Source organism: Oncorhynchus mykiss, chromosome 19 (assembly GCF_057628025.1).
Source record: "Oncorhynchus mykiss isolate SJ-2025 chromosome 19, ASM5762802v1, whole genome shotgun sequence".
Lineage (NCBI taxonomy): Eukaryota > Metazoa > Chordata > Actinopteri > Salmoniformes > Salmonidae > Oncorhynchus > Oncorhynchus mykiss.
Window position 1 is genome coordinate 56,811,137 of NC_143040.1, and position 14,240 is coordinate 56,825,376.

The following is a 14,240-nucleotide window of genomic DNA, read 5'->3' on the forward strand; positions in this document are numbered from 1 at the left end:
TAATGAGGAGATTTCTAGCATTTGTGATGCCTTTTTTCAATGACAGAGTCTCTGCCAGGGCTTCTCTCAACTATAACAGCTGGTAAGGAAACGCACAGGCTGATCCTCATTGATATCTGAGAAGCAGCTATAATTCTGATTCTCTTGTCTTATCTTGTCCCTCTCGTCTCTTCTGCCTAGATTGGCCACAAGCCCAGCTCCCTCAGCTCCAGTGACATTACCAGAGTCTTTTCACACACAGACTTGAACCAGATGTGGCAGAGGGACCTCAGGCCTCTGCTAGTGTCATGGTACCCCAACTCTGCAGGTAGCCTGGCAGTGCATCAGGTCGGTATCCCGATGGCATGAACAATCGGCTGTGTGTGGTCTACTTATAACATCATAGAGATGATTAGACTAGTCAATCAATGTAGGAGAGGGGTTTTAGTCAGTTCTTCTCAGTCATTTACCAGGATGACGTCTGATAAGTGTTTCCCGATGCTTTGTCTATTTAACTGTGCAATGTGTGTCTCCCAATAGCACATCAAGAGCACTCTGGGTTCTCTGAGGGCAGGCTGGGATGTTAAGGAGAACACGTTTGAGTCACACACCCCTTACGGTCCCATGACTTTCAACAACATCATTGCTACCCTCAACCCCTCCGCCAAGTGTCGTCTGGTGCTGGCGTGCCACTATGACTCCAAGTACTACCCTCTCCAGTGTCATGGGTGTGAGTTCCTGGGTGCCACGGACTCATCTGTGCCCTGTGCCATGATGCTGGAGCTTGTACAGGCTCTGGACCGCGAGCTAAAGATTCTAAAGGTGGGGAAAGGTGGAGAATTTTCTCATATGTCCACTTTAGTCTGTAGAATAATTTATATAATGTAGAATAGTTTTCTGAGCCATATTATCAGAAAAGTTTGTAAAACCCACTCAAAGTTTTTACACAGCTGTAGCCAAGATCAACAAAGAATTGCAGGATGTTGAGAAAATAAAAGAGATGGAATTCACTTGGCAGTCACAGTCACAGAGACCGCTCACATTGCTGTCTCTGCTGCCCTTCTCCATGGGTCAGCTGACCTCAGTCTGAGGGGATGGGTCCTGAGTGACAGAGACTGCCATATGGCCTGGCCAGGGGACATGTTTATCTGACTGTGCAGATAGTGCCAAATGCCTCCATGAATACTGATTTCTTCATATAGCAGTGTTTTGTTTAAACCAATAGGTGGCAGCAAAGTTAAAAGTTCACACCAGTAGTTCCCAAAGTAGTGTGTGTAGTACATATTTTTCACTCCCCTTCTTTTGTCTCCGTCTCACTCTCTCTCTCACTCTCTCTCTCTCATTCTCTCTCAGGAATCCAATCCCAACCTGTCTCCAGTTATTGTTCTTTGATGGTGAGGAAGCTCTGTTCCAGTGGACCGCTACAGACTCCCTGTACGGCTCCAGTCAGCTCAGGAGATGGAGAACACAGCACACCCACCTGGAGCCAGCCACAGACACCAACCAAATGCATTGTATGTCAGGCATTACAGGCACATATTTAAACACCCAAGCACAAATTCAGCCAATTCAGCACTTATCAGGACCTAAGATTCACCTGGTTGCAGTGCAGCAGGGATGGGCTATCTTAACATCTATCTTAAGACTCATATGTTTGATTTACAGTATAAACATACCTTACAGCCTTGACAAGCAACCATTAAGGAGGTGTGAGTAGTGGGATATATTTGGACCTTCATCATGTCATCTACAATAACAATATCTCAAATAAATGTAAGATGTGTTATTCTGTATCCGATCTGTATCCAAGCTATGGAGATATAGTACTACTGTTGTTTAAACAAATAGAGCACCTTTCCTGTCACCTGCTGTCACCTTTTATGTCAGGGAAGAGAGATAAAGGAGACTATTTCTGAGAGGCTCATAGTCCTGCAGTGAGGTATGTGTGTGTTTTAGAAAGGAGCCATGCATTGGGCATGGTGCTAATGTAACACACGGAAGAACACACGATGTCATCCTTAAGCTCAAAGCTTCCAGGCAGTGGGCTTTTAGGGAATTATCTCCAGGCTGTGGAGAGTTACTTTCCCATGAGACCTGGCTGGTGGACCCTCTCATACACTGACCTAAGGGGATCCTATTTCTTCCTCTCCTCCTCTTCTTCTTCCCTTCTTTCTCCCTCTCCTCCATGACCTGTTTGTGCTCTTAGACCTGATTGGAGGCCCTAGCCCTCGCTTTGGCAACCATTTCCCCAACACTGCCTGGTGGCTCACCAGAATGCAGAACATTGGTGAGAGCTCACAGACTATGATCTCTGTCATTCTATCAGCCTCTGTCTGTCTGTCTGTCTGTCTGTCTGTCTGTCTGTCTGTCTGTCTGTCTGTCTGTCTGTGTTGAATGTTCCCTCTCTTTTCAGAGCATCGTTTGCACCACATTGGCCATCTGAAGGAGCATCCAAATGACTACTGCTGGCCTGATATGCCTGTGGGTCCGGTGCAGGATGACCACATGCCATTCCTCCTAAGAGGTAAACTAACACACAACACACTGGGTCTGACACCGACTTGGATGTGTTCTATAGGGTATAAATGAACATTGTATTGTGGTTTCATCTCAGGTGTGCACATCCTTTATCTCATCCCCACCCCCTTCCCCTCTGTGTGGAACACATTTGATGACAACGAGGAGAACCTGGACCGCTCCACCATCGAGAACCTCAACAAGATCCTGCAGGTGTTTGTGCTGAAGTACCTCAATATAAATCCTTAATCCCTGAACCCCCAAAGCACCCCCTAAATGTTAGGGCTTGTCTGGTTCTAGTGGGACCACAGCTCTCTCTACACACATCACATATGACAGGGTTTAGGATGTCTCTTGTTTTGAAAACATGAAGCTGTGTAAAGGTAAACATTCTTGATGTTGTTAAGTAATGTCTACATTTGGAAAAACATTTGCAATCCTCCTAAAATCCCAAAGCGATGAAAATACCAAGCCCAGTGAAGTGGTATCCTGTGGAAAGCAGGACAGCTATCATAAGATCCCTATCCACTGCGCTCTCCTCGCTCTCACACCCTCCTTTCAGCTCCCTGTCTTCACAGCCAGGGCCAACACACACACAAAGCCCTATCGATGCTCTGTCCTTAGCCTCCAGACTACCACACAGGATATTCTGTGTGTCTGCTTCCACAGTGCTCTCTTTATGTCCCCACATCCCCTTCTCTTTCTGAGGAGCTATGCCTGTGCCCCACTAGCCAAGAGGAAGAATAGACAGACATGCAGATAGACTAACAAGATAAACATTGGGGCTTCCAAGTGGCTCAGCGGTCTAAGGCACTACATCTCAGCACTAGAGGTGTCACTACAGACCCTGGGTCAATCCCGGGCTGTATCACAACCGGCCGTGATCGGTAGTCCCATAGGGCGGCACACAATTGGCCCAGCGTTGTCCGGGTTAGGGGAGGGTTTGAATTTGGTAGGCCGTCATTGTAGAATAAGAATGTGTTCTTATCTGATTGCCTGGTTAAATATACAGTTGAAGTCGGAAGTTTACATACACCTTAGCCAACTACATTTAAACTCAGTTTTTCACAATTCCTGACATTTAATCCTAGTAAAAATTCCCTGTTTTAGGTCAGTTAGGTTCACCACTTTATTTAAAAAATGTGAAATGTCAGAATAATAGTAGAGAGAATTATTTATTTAATCTTTTATTTCTTTCACCACATTCCCAGTGGGTCAGAAGTTTACTTACACTCACTTAGTATTTGGTAGCATTGCCTTTAAATTGTTTAACTTGGGTAAAACGTTTCGGATCGCCTTCCACAAGCTTCCCACAATAAGTTGGGCGAATTTTTGCCCATTCCTCCTGACAGAGCTGGTGTAACTGAGTCAGGTTTGTAGGCCTCCTTGCTCACATGCTTTTTCAGTTCTTCCCACACATTTTCTATAAGATTGAGGTCAGGGCTTTGTGATGGCCACTCCAATACCTTGACGTTGTTGTCAAGCCATTTTGCCACAACTTTGGAAGTATGCTTGGGGTCAATGTCCATTTGGAAGACCCATTTGCGACCAAGCTTCAACTTCCTGACTGATGTCCTTGAGATGTTGCTTCAATATATCCACATAATTTTCCTTACTCATGATGCCATCTATTTTGTGAAGCGCACCTGTCCCTCCTGCAGCAAAGCACCCACACAACATGATTCTGCCACCCCTATGCTTCATGGTTGGGATGGTGTTCTTTGGCTTTCAAGCCTCCAACTTTTTCCTCCAAACATAACGATGGTCATTATGGCCAAACAGTTCTATTTTTGTTTCATCAGACCAGAGGACATTTCACAGTCAACTTTGTGTATGTTAACTTCTGACCCACTGGAATTGTGATACAGTGAATTGTAAGTGAAATAATCTGTCTGTAAACAATTGTTGGAAAAATTACTTGTGTCATGCAGATGATGCAGATGAAGTAGATGTCCTAACCAACTTGTCAAAACTATAGTTTGTTAACAAGAAATTAGTGGAGTGGTTGGAAACGAGTTTTAATGACTCCAACCTAAGTATATGTAAACTTCTGACTTCAACTGTATATTTTTAAAGTAGTGGCGTATGACTTGCTATTGTGTTATTTCTGTTGTTTATACTGGTACATTACTGCCTGCCTTCTATCTGATAATACACAGTAACAGAGAGGCCTATTCCCTTGCTTTCCAGAGGGATGGAGATCATTTCAATATTAATTGGAGGAGGGTTTGGAAGAGCTGTGGCAGGAGACAGTGGCTCATGTTGGTGCGTTAACGTACAGAGCCTGACGTCATTCCCAGAAGCTTTGTAATTCTATACGATCACACAAAGATCTGCTGTGGCCTTGCTATTTGTGTCTGAATGTACATGACCTTACACTGTCCAGTTCATATTAACATAGAAAAACTTTCAGAGGTCAGGAGATAATATGTATATTTGTATTGTTAATATGTCATCTTCATGTTCTCCTTATATCCTGCAAGGTCACATAGAAATATAAGGTGAAAAGCCTGCTGTGTTTTTATGACAATGTTAGCTACGTTTTGATGTTCTACATCTGCATTGCTTGCTGTTTGGGATTTCAGGTTAGGTCTCTGTATCTGCTGATGTAAAAAGGCTTTATAAATATATTTGTTTGAATGATTGATTGATGCTGGTCTTGGAATAATACACACTGCAAAAAATGTACATCCTTTAATTGAGTCTGAAATAAATGTTGATCCAAAAAAAAGAACGCCTCTCCTCACGTTTACCTTTGAAGATCTTGTTTTTTACTTTGGTGTTGCCGGTATTTTTGACGTCAAAAGTGAAAGAAAAGCAGTTGACATTGATTGTGTGACAGCAGGTTAGAGCTGTGAACATAGGTGGCCTGGGCTTTATGGGAATAAGCACAACTTCTTATTGAAATCCTGTTCAAAAACAGGAAGAGATGACAACTCTGCTATTCTCCTCAGCTCAGCCCATCGCTCAGATTAGCCTTGTGCTCTGTCTGAGTCAGGTGTTCCCTATATCCCACCCCTCACCTTTCCTCTTCCCCACTCTTTATCACTCTCCTCACCCCATCTCCCCCTCATCACCCCCATCTTCCCCCTCCTTACCCCCATCTCCCCCTCAACCAGATGTCCCCTCTCTTCACCCCCATTTGCCCCTCTTCAACCCCATCTCCACCACACACCCTTCCTCATCCCATCTTCCCCATCTCCCCCGTCTTCACCCCCACCGCACCTCATCTTCCGCCTCCTCGCCCCTGTTATACACGTAAATCCAGTGCATCCCAAACATGCTCAATGGGTGACATGTCTGGTTAGTATGGGGCATTTCCAGCTTCCAGGAATTGTGTACAGATCCTTACGACATGGGGCAGTGCATTATCATACTGAAACATGAGGTGATGGAGTTGGAGGAATGGCACGACAATGGGCCTCAGGATCTCGTCAGGGTATCTCTGTGCATTCAAATTGCCATCTCTAAAATGCAACTGTGTTTGTTGTCCGTAGCTTATGCCTGCCATACCATTACCTCACCGCTATCATGGGGCACTCTGTTCACAACGATGGAACATTTTTGGGATCTTTTATTTCAGCTCATGAGACTTGGGACCAACACTTTACGTTTATAGTTTTGTTCAGTGTAGTTAGCTACCCGGACCATCTGCATTCACCCTTTTTACACTAACTATTTTGACTCATCACATACACTGCTGCAACTGTTTCTTATCTATCCTGTAGCCTTGTTACTTTACCGCTATCTATATGTACATATCTTCTTCAATTACCTCATACGCCTACACATCAACTCAGTACTAGTACCCCATGTATACAGCCATGTCATCGTTACTCATTGTGTATTTATTCCTCGTGTGATTTTTCTATTATTTTACTATTTTTCTCTCTGCATTGTTGGGAAGGGCTGGTAAGAAAGCATTTCACTGTTAGTCTACACCTGTTGTTTACAAAGCATGTGACAAATATAATTTGCTTTGACTTGAGCTACTACTCGTGCAGAGCCCCAGATGCCTCTTATGAAGAGTTCTCTTCTTCAGCATCTCTTGATCTTCATCATATTTCTGTGATATTACAGAACTCTCTCTCCTTGGCCTCCCTGGGTGATTCGTGCCTGTGTTTTCTCACACACTAATTGTTCCCATCATGTCTCAGCAAGTTATACGCCACAATGCCTTTGTTTAACCTGTGTGTGTGATGTGCACAAATTGAACTGACATACAGTGATGTGAGTGATGATGACTTCCTTGATCCGCATACTCATCAAAGCCCAATTTAGCCTTGTTATTTTGAACAATACCTACTGAATTATTCCTACAGTTGTTGAAGAGTTGAAACTGTGTTTGTGGTGGGGTTAGGCACCGGGAATTATACGCACTTCAGGATAATTTTTCTGGTCGCCATTTTGTCATATTTTCTTTGTATTTGCCCCTCCCAAATCCTTGTTAGCGCACTGATCAAACAGGAAACTCCCTGACAGGTAAGTCTACAAGTCTTCTGTAACCGTAAAAGCCTTGGTTTCATGCATGTTAACATCAGAAGCCTCCTCCCTATTTTTGTTTTACTCACTGCTTTAGCACACTCCACCAACCCCGAAGTCCTTGCAGTGTCTGAATCCTGGCTTAGGTATCCCACAAAAAATTCGGAGTTTTCCATCCCCCATTACAACATTTTCCGTCAAGATAGAACTGCCAACGGGGGAGGAGTTAGTCTGCAAAGTTCTGTCATACTTTCCAGGTCTATGCCCAAACAGTTCGAGCTTCTAATTTTAAAAATGAATCTCTCCAGAAATAAGTCTCTCACTGTCGCCGCCTGTTATAGACCCCCTCAGCTCCCAGCTGTGCACTGGACACTATATGTGAATTGATTGCCCCCAATCTATCTTCAGAGTTTGTTCTGTTAGGTGACTAAACTGGGATATGCTTAACACCCCGGCAGTCCTACAATCTAAACTAGATGCCCCCAATCTCACACAAATTATCAATGAACCCACCAGGTACAACCCTAAATCTGTAAACATGGGCACCCTCATAGATATTATCCTGACCAACTTGCCCTCCAAATACACCTCTGCTGTTTTCAATAAGGATTTCAGCGATCACTGCCTCATTGCCTGCATCCGCTATGGTTTCGCGGTCAAACGACCACCCCTCATCACTGTCAAACGCTCCCTAAAATACTTCTGCGAGCAGGCCTTTCTAATCGACCTGGCCCGGGTATCCTGGAAGGATATTGACCTCATCCCGTCAGTAGAGGATGCCTGGTCGTTTTTTTAAAGTATTTTCCTCACCATCTTAAATAAGCATGCCCCTTTCAAAAAATGTAGAACTAAGAACAGATATAGCCCTTGGTTCAGTCCAGACCTGATTGCCCTCGACCAGCACAAAAACATCCTGTGGCGGACTGTACTAGCATCGAATAGTCCCCGCGATACGCAACTTTTCAAGGAAGTCAGGAACCAATACATGCAGTCAGTTAGGAAAACAAAGGCTAGCGTTTTCAAACAGAAATTTGCATCCTGTAGCTCTAACTCCAAAACGTTTTGGGACACTGTAAAGTCCATGGAGAATAATAGCACCTCCTCCCAGCTGCCCACCGCACTGAGGCTAGGAAACACTGTCACCACCAATAAATCCACGATAATCAAGAATTTCAATAAGCATTTCTCTACGGCTAGTTATGCTTTCCTCCTGGCAACCCAACCCCGGCCAACTGCTCCGCATCCCCTGCAGCTACTTGCCCAAGCCTCCACAGCTTCTCCTTCACCCAAATCCAGATAGCAGATGTTCTGACAGAGCTGCAAAACCTGGACCCATACAAATCAGCTGGGCGAGACAATCTGGACCCTCTCTTTCTAAAATTATCCGCCACCATTGTTGCAACCCCTATTACCAGTCTGTTCAACCTCTCTTCGTATCATCCGATATTCCTAAAGATTGGAAAGCTGCCGCAGTCATCCCGCTCTTCAAAGGGGGTGATACTCTAGACCCAAACTGTTACAGACCTATGTCCATCCTGCCCTGCCTTTCTAAAGTCTTCAAAAGCCAAGTTAACAAATAGATCACTAATCATTTCGAATCCCACCGTACCTTCTCCACTGTGCAATCCGGTTTCCGAGCTGGTCACGGGTGAACCACGGCCTCGCTCAAGGTACTAAACAATATCATAACCGCCAACGATAAAAGACAGCACTGTGCAGCTGTCTTCATTGACCTGGCCAAGGCTTTCAACTCTGTCAATCACCATATTCTTATCGGCAGACTCAACAGCCTTGGTTTCTCAAATGATTGCCTCGCCTGGTTCACCAACTACTTCTCTGATAGAGTTCAGTGTGTCAAATCGGAGGGCCTGTTGTCCGGACCTCTGGCAGTCTCTATGGGGGTACCACAGGGTTCAATTCTCAGGCCGATTCTTTTCTCTGTATATATCAACAATGTCGCTCTTGCTGCGGGTGATTCCTTGATCCACCTCTATGCAGACGACACCATTATGTATACATTATGTATACATGTAGTCCATCTGTAAATAGCCCACCCAATCTACCTACCTCATCCCCATATTGTTTTTATTTACTTTTTTTGCTCTTTTGCACACCAGTATCTCTACTTGCACGTCATCATCTGCTCATTTATCACTCCAGTGTTAATCTGCTAAATTGTAATTATTGACTCCTATGGCCTATTTATTGCCTACCTCCTCATGCCTTTTGCACACAATGTATATGGACTTTCTTTTTTTTCTACTGTGTCATTGACTTGTTTATTGTTTATTCCATGTGTAACTCTGTGTTGTTGTCTGTGTCACACTGCTTTGCTTTATCTTGGCCAGGTCGCAGTTGTAAATGAGAACTTGGTCTCAACTGGCCTGCCTGGTTAAATAAAAATAAAAACATTTAAAAATGTAGTCACAGTCAAACTGGTCAAAACACCGGACTAGATCTGCATACCCGCTCAAATTCCTCCAAAATCCTGGCATTCTGTTTCTCCTGGTGATAGACTGGAAGCATTTCATGGTACGTTGTGCAGGTGATTGATCAGAATAGTGTGTCTAAATCTATTTGATCCAGCCCTTTGTTCTTTCCCTCTAACTGGAGAGAAGAGCATTGACACGCACCATGCCACTCTAGGCCCTGTCATTATAGCCTAGCCTTCTTAATTTACATGAATTATTCCTGTCGTTGAAGAGTTGAAGCTCTATTTGTGGTGGGTGGTGGGGTTACCCACATTAAAAAATACTACAGTTTACTCTAGAACACTATAGTACTTACTATAGAATTCTGTGGTAAACTATTATATACTGTAGAATACTCTACTCCACATTGTAGTATCCCTGATCACGTGTAGTACTTACTATATCATTTTGTAGTATACTGTAGAATATTATACTACACACTGTAGTATCCCTCAATTGTGTAGTACTTACTACAGAATTTTGAGGTACACTGGAGAATACTTTAGTAAATACAACAGTATTATCTGAAAAAAACATGAGTAACTGCTACAGTAATGTCCAAAATAATACAGTCCACAAAAACACTAGTGTTTTTACTATTGTAATGCTACAGTATTTAATTTGCATATATTCCACCCATTCCCATCCCCCATATCCCAATTTGGGCCACCAATGAATGAAAAGCCTACATGCCAAGTGTACAGCATGTACTGTATTATGCTCAATACAAGTTATGTAAAAGAGCAGAAGCACGGAACTATCTGTACAGAATCCAGCCTTACCTAAACGCCACAGTAAATACTACAATCCGCAAAAACAAACCATAAACTACATAATTTAGTTTATCCTCTTATCCAGAGCAGTGTCTTGCTCAGGGCACATCTCTAGATGTGTCACCTATTCAGCTTGGCGATTTGGTTACTGGCCCAACACTTAACCACTAGGCTACCTGCCGCCCTATACTATGGTTTTCTTTCACTACAGTATTTAACTGTAGTTAACTTAAGTCTGCAAAAACAGTACAGTGAATACTACAGCAAAGTCTGCAAAAACATATAATTCTATAGTATTTATATCATAGTACACTATAGTATTTTTTCATGAGGGAAGTGGATTGGCCCTGTCGTTCAGTTTAAGGGGTATAAAGAGCAGCATGTTCAAACAGGGAGGAGGAGAGAAAGCAGAAGTAATAGTAGAGTAGTACTGATTGTGGTTTCCAGTATTTTATTGCCTGGCAGCAGAGTTATATGTGCTCAGGTGTAATTGAAGCTGAACTGTAATTGTCTGATGATTAAAGTGTAGCTTCTACCTTCCAGCTGTGCTGAGAAGAAGGTTAGTAGGGGACTCTCCCTAGCAAGGTGTGTTTTGGAGAGAGGGAGGTGGTTGAGGCAAATATATTGGGTTTGTTTAGGAAACCATCTGTTGCTTAGGCCCTATTGCCTCTCTGCCATTGGCTACTGTACTATTGCTAACTGTGGGAACAAAGACAGATACAACAGACACTCCCCTCATCCTGCTGTTGACTGGAAACACTGTAATACCACCCCAGAATGTATTAATCACTGTACGGTACAACATTTTCACAATAAGGCAAATAAAGTGAAATAAAGTTTGGGCTATTCCATTTACAAACACATCAAATAAAGTCAATAAATACACTATATCATACAGTTGTCTTTGTAAACAGTCACACAAAGCATAGTTTAACCTTATGTTGTCAGCCCTGGGTCTTTTCCCTGAACCCAAACTACAATTATGCTACCTTCTAGCGTTGGACTTACAGTATTTCCTAATTAAATGAATGTCATTGTATATAATGGGATAATCAATTGTCTCCTTTCTGGTGGGATCAATGTTCATCCTTTGAGCGTGTGTCAGTGAGGATTGTGGGACAGGCACGGTAGCCCACTCATTGTGTGGTCGCCTGGTCGCTTGTACAGTCCTTCATCAGTCTCTGGGAAACTTTGGAAACATATAAAAGTCAGCCAACACCCAAAACATGAATAGAAAGGGTTCAACAAATCATAACAGGCAGGATCTAATTACGGAAAGTCGCTGGAATACGCCTTATGGCAGGGGTAGGTAACTAGATTTAACCGCAGGCCGATGTTTGTTGGAGTGAATGGTCGGGGGAGGAAAATATTTATAATAATTTGTACACTGCAAATTGATTACAACTAAGGCCAAAAAGAGACTGTATTTGAAAATAACAATTGAATTCCCTGATTAGGTTGAGACACGATCACTTCTGTTTTTTTATAACTTTGGAACAGATATCCCCCCCAAAAAAATCTGAATTCCTGGTGATTATAAAAAAAAATCTAATGTTTTACTCGCGGGCCGATTTGGCCCACGGACCACTAGTTTCTGACCCCTGCCTCATGGGTTTTTAAGTGTTTCATTGTTAGACAGTTATGGGGATAGATAGGAAGTAAGTAAAATCGAGTAAAAGTTGGGATAAATATAGACTCAAACAAGTGAATAGTTATTGTATCAACTGCGTTGTTTACTTTAACAGCATATACAGCGCATTCGGAAAGTATTCAGACCCCTTGACTTTCCACATTTTGTTACGCTACAGCCTTATTCTAAAAGGGACAACATTGTTATTTTACCTCATCAATCTACACACAATAGCCAATAATGATAAAGCAAAAATAGACTTATAAAAATGTTAGCTAATTTATAAAACAAAAATCTGAAATATCACATTTACATAAGTATTCAGACCCTTTACTCAGTACTTTGTTGAAGCACCTTTGGGATAGATTACAGACTCGAATCTTGGCACACCTGTATTTGGGGAGTTTCTCCTATTCTTCTCTGCAGATCCTCTGCAGATCCTCTCAAGCTCTGTCAGGTTGGATGGGGAGCGTCGCTGCACAGCTGTTTTCAGGTCTCTCGATAGGGTTCAAGTCCGGGCTCTGGCTGGGCCACCCAAGGACATTCAGAGACTTGTCCCGAAGCCACTACTGCATTGTCTTGGCTGTGTGCTTAGGGTTGTTGTTCTGTTAGAAGGTGAACCTTCACCCTAGTCTGAGGTCCTGAGCGCTCTGGAGCAGGTTTTCATCAAGAATATCTCTGTATTTTGCTCCGTTCATCTTTCCCTCAAAACTTACTAGTCTCCCAGTCACTGCCGCTGAAAAACATCCCGACAGCATGATGCTGCCACCACCATGCTTCACCATAGGGATGGTGCCAGGTTTTGGTTGGTTTTGCTTCAATCTTGGTTTCATAAGACCAGAGAATCTTGTTTCACATGGTCTGAGAGTCTTTAGGAGCCTTTTGGCAAACTACAAGCAGGCTGTCATGTGCCTTTTACTGAGGAGTACTCTACCATAAAGGTCTGATTGGAGGAGTGCATCTCTGCAGAGATGATTCTCCCATCTCCACAGTGGAACTCAGGAGCTCCTTCAGAGTGACCATCGGTTTCTTGGTCACCTGCCTAACCAAGGCCCTTCTCACCCAATTACTCAGTTTGGCCAGGTGGCCAGCCCTAGGAAGTGTCTTGGGGGTTCCAAACATATTCCATTTAAAAATGATGGAGACTACTGTATTCTTGGGGACCTTCAATGCTGCAGAAATGTGTTAGTACCCTTCCCCAGATTTGTGCCTCAACACCATCCTGTCTCGGAGGTCTATGGACAATTCCTTCGACCTGGTGAACGGAAGGCTCTGGAGCAACGAACCGCCCTTGCTGTCTCTGTCTGGCCGGTTCTCCTCTTTCCACTGGGATTCTCTGCCTCTAACCCTATTACAGGGGCTGAGTCACTGGCTTATTGGTGCTCTTTCATGCAGTCCCTAGGAGGGGTGCGTCACTTGAGTGGGTTGAGTCACTGATGTGATCTTCCTGTCTGGGTTGGCGCCCCCCCTTGGGTTGTGCCGTGGCGGAGATCTTTGTGGGCTATACTCTGCCTTGTCTCAGGATGGTAAGTTGGTGGTTGAAGATATCCCTCTACTGGTGTGGGGGCTGTGCTTTGGCAAAGTGGGTGGGGTTATATCCTTCCTGTTTGGCCCTGTCCGGGGGTATCATTGGATGGGGCCCCAGTGTCTCCTGACCCCTCCTGTCTCAGCCTCCAGTATTTCTGCTGCAGTAGTTTGTGTCGGGGGGCTAGGGTCAGTTGGTTATATCTGGAGTACTTCTCCTGTCCTATCTGGTGTCCTCTGTGAATTTAAGTATGCTCTCTCTAATTCTCTCTTTCTTTCTCTCTCACGGAGGACCTGAGCCCTAGGACCATGCCTCAGGACTACCTGGCATGATGACTCCTTGCTGTCCCCAGTCCACCTGGCCATGCTGCTGCTCCAGTTTCAACTGTTCTGCCTGCGGCTATGGAATCCTAACCTGTTCACCGGACGTGTTACCTGTCCCAGACCTGCTGTTTTCAACTCTCTAGAGACAGCAGGAGTGGTAGAGATACTCTTAATGATCGGCTACGAAAAGCCAACTGACAGTTACTTCTGAGGTGCTGACTTGCTGCACCCTCGACAACTACTGTGATTATTATTATTTGACCATGCTGGTCATTTATGAACATTTGAACATCTTGGCCATGTTCTGTTGTAATCTCCACCCGGCACAGCCAGAAGAGGACTGGCCACCCCTCATAGCCTGGTTCCTCTCTAGGTTTCTTCTTAGGTTTTGGCCTTTCTAGGGAGTTTTTCCTAGCCACCGTGCTTCTACATTGCTTGCTGTTTGGGGTTTTAGGCTGGGTTTCTGTACAGCACTTTGAGATATCAGCTGATGTACGAAGGGCTATATAAATACATTTGATTTGATTTTACCTCATGGCT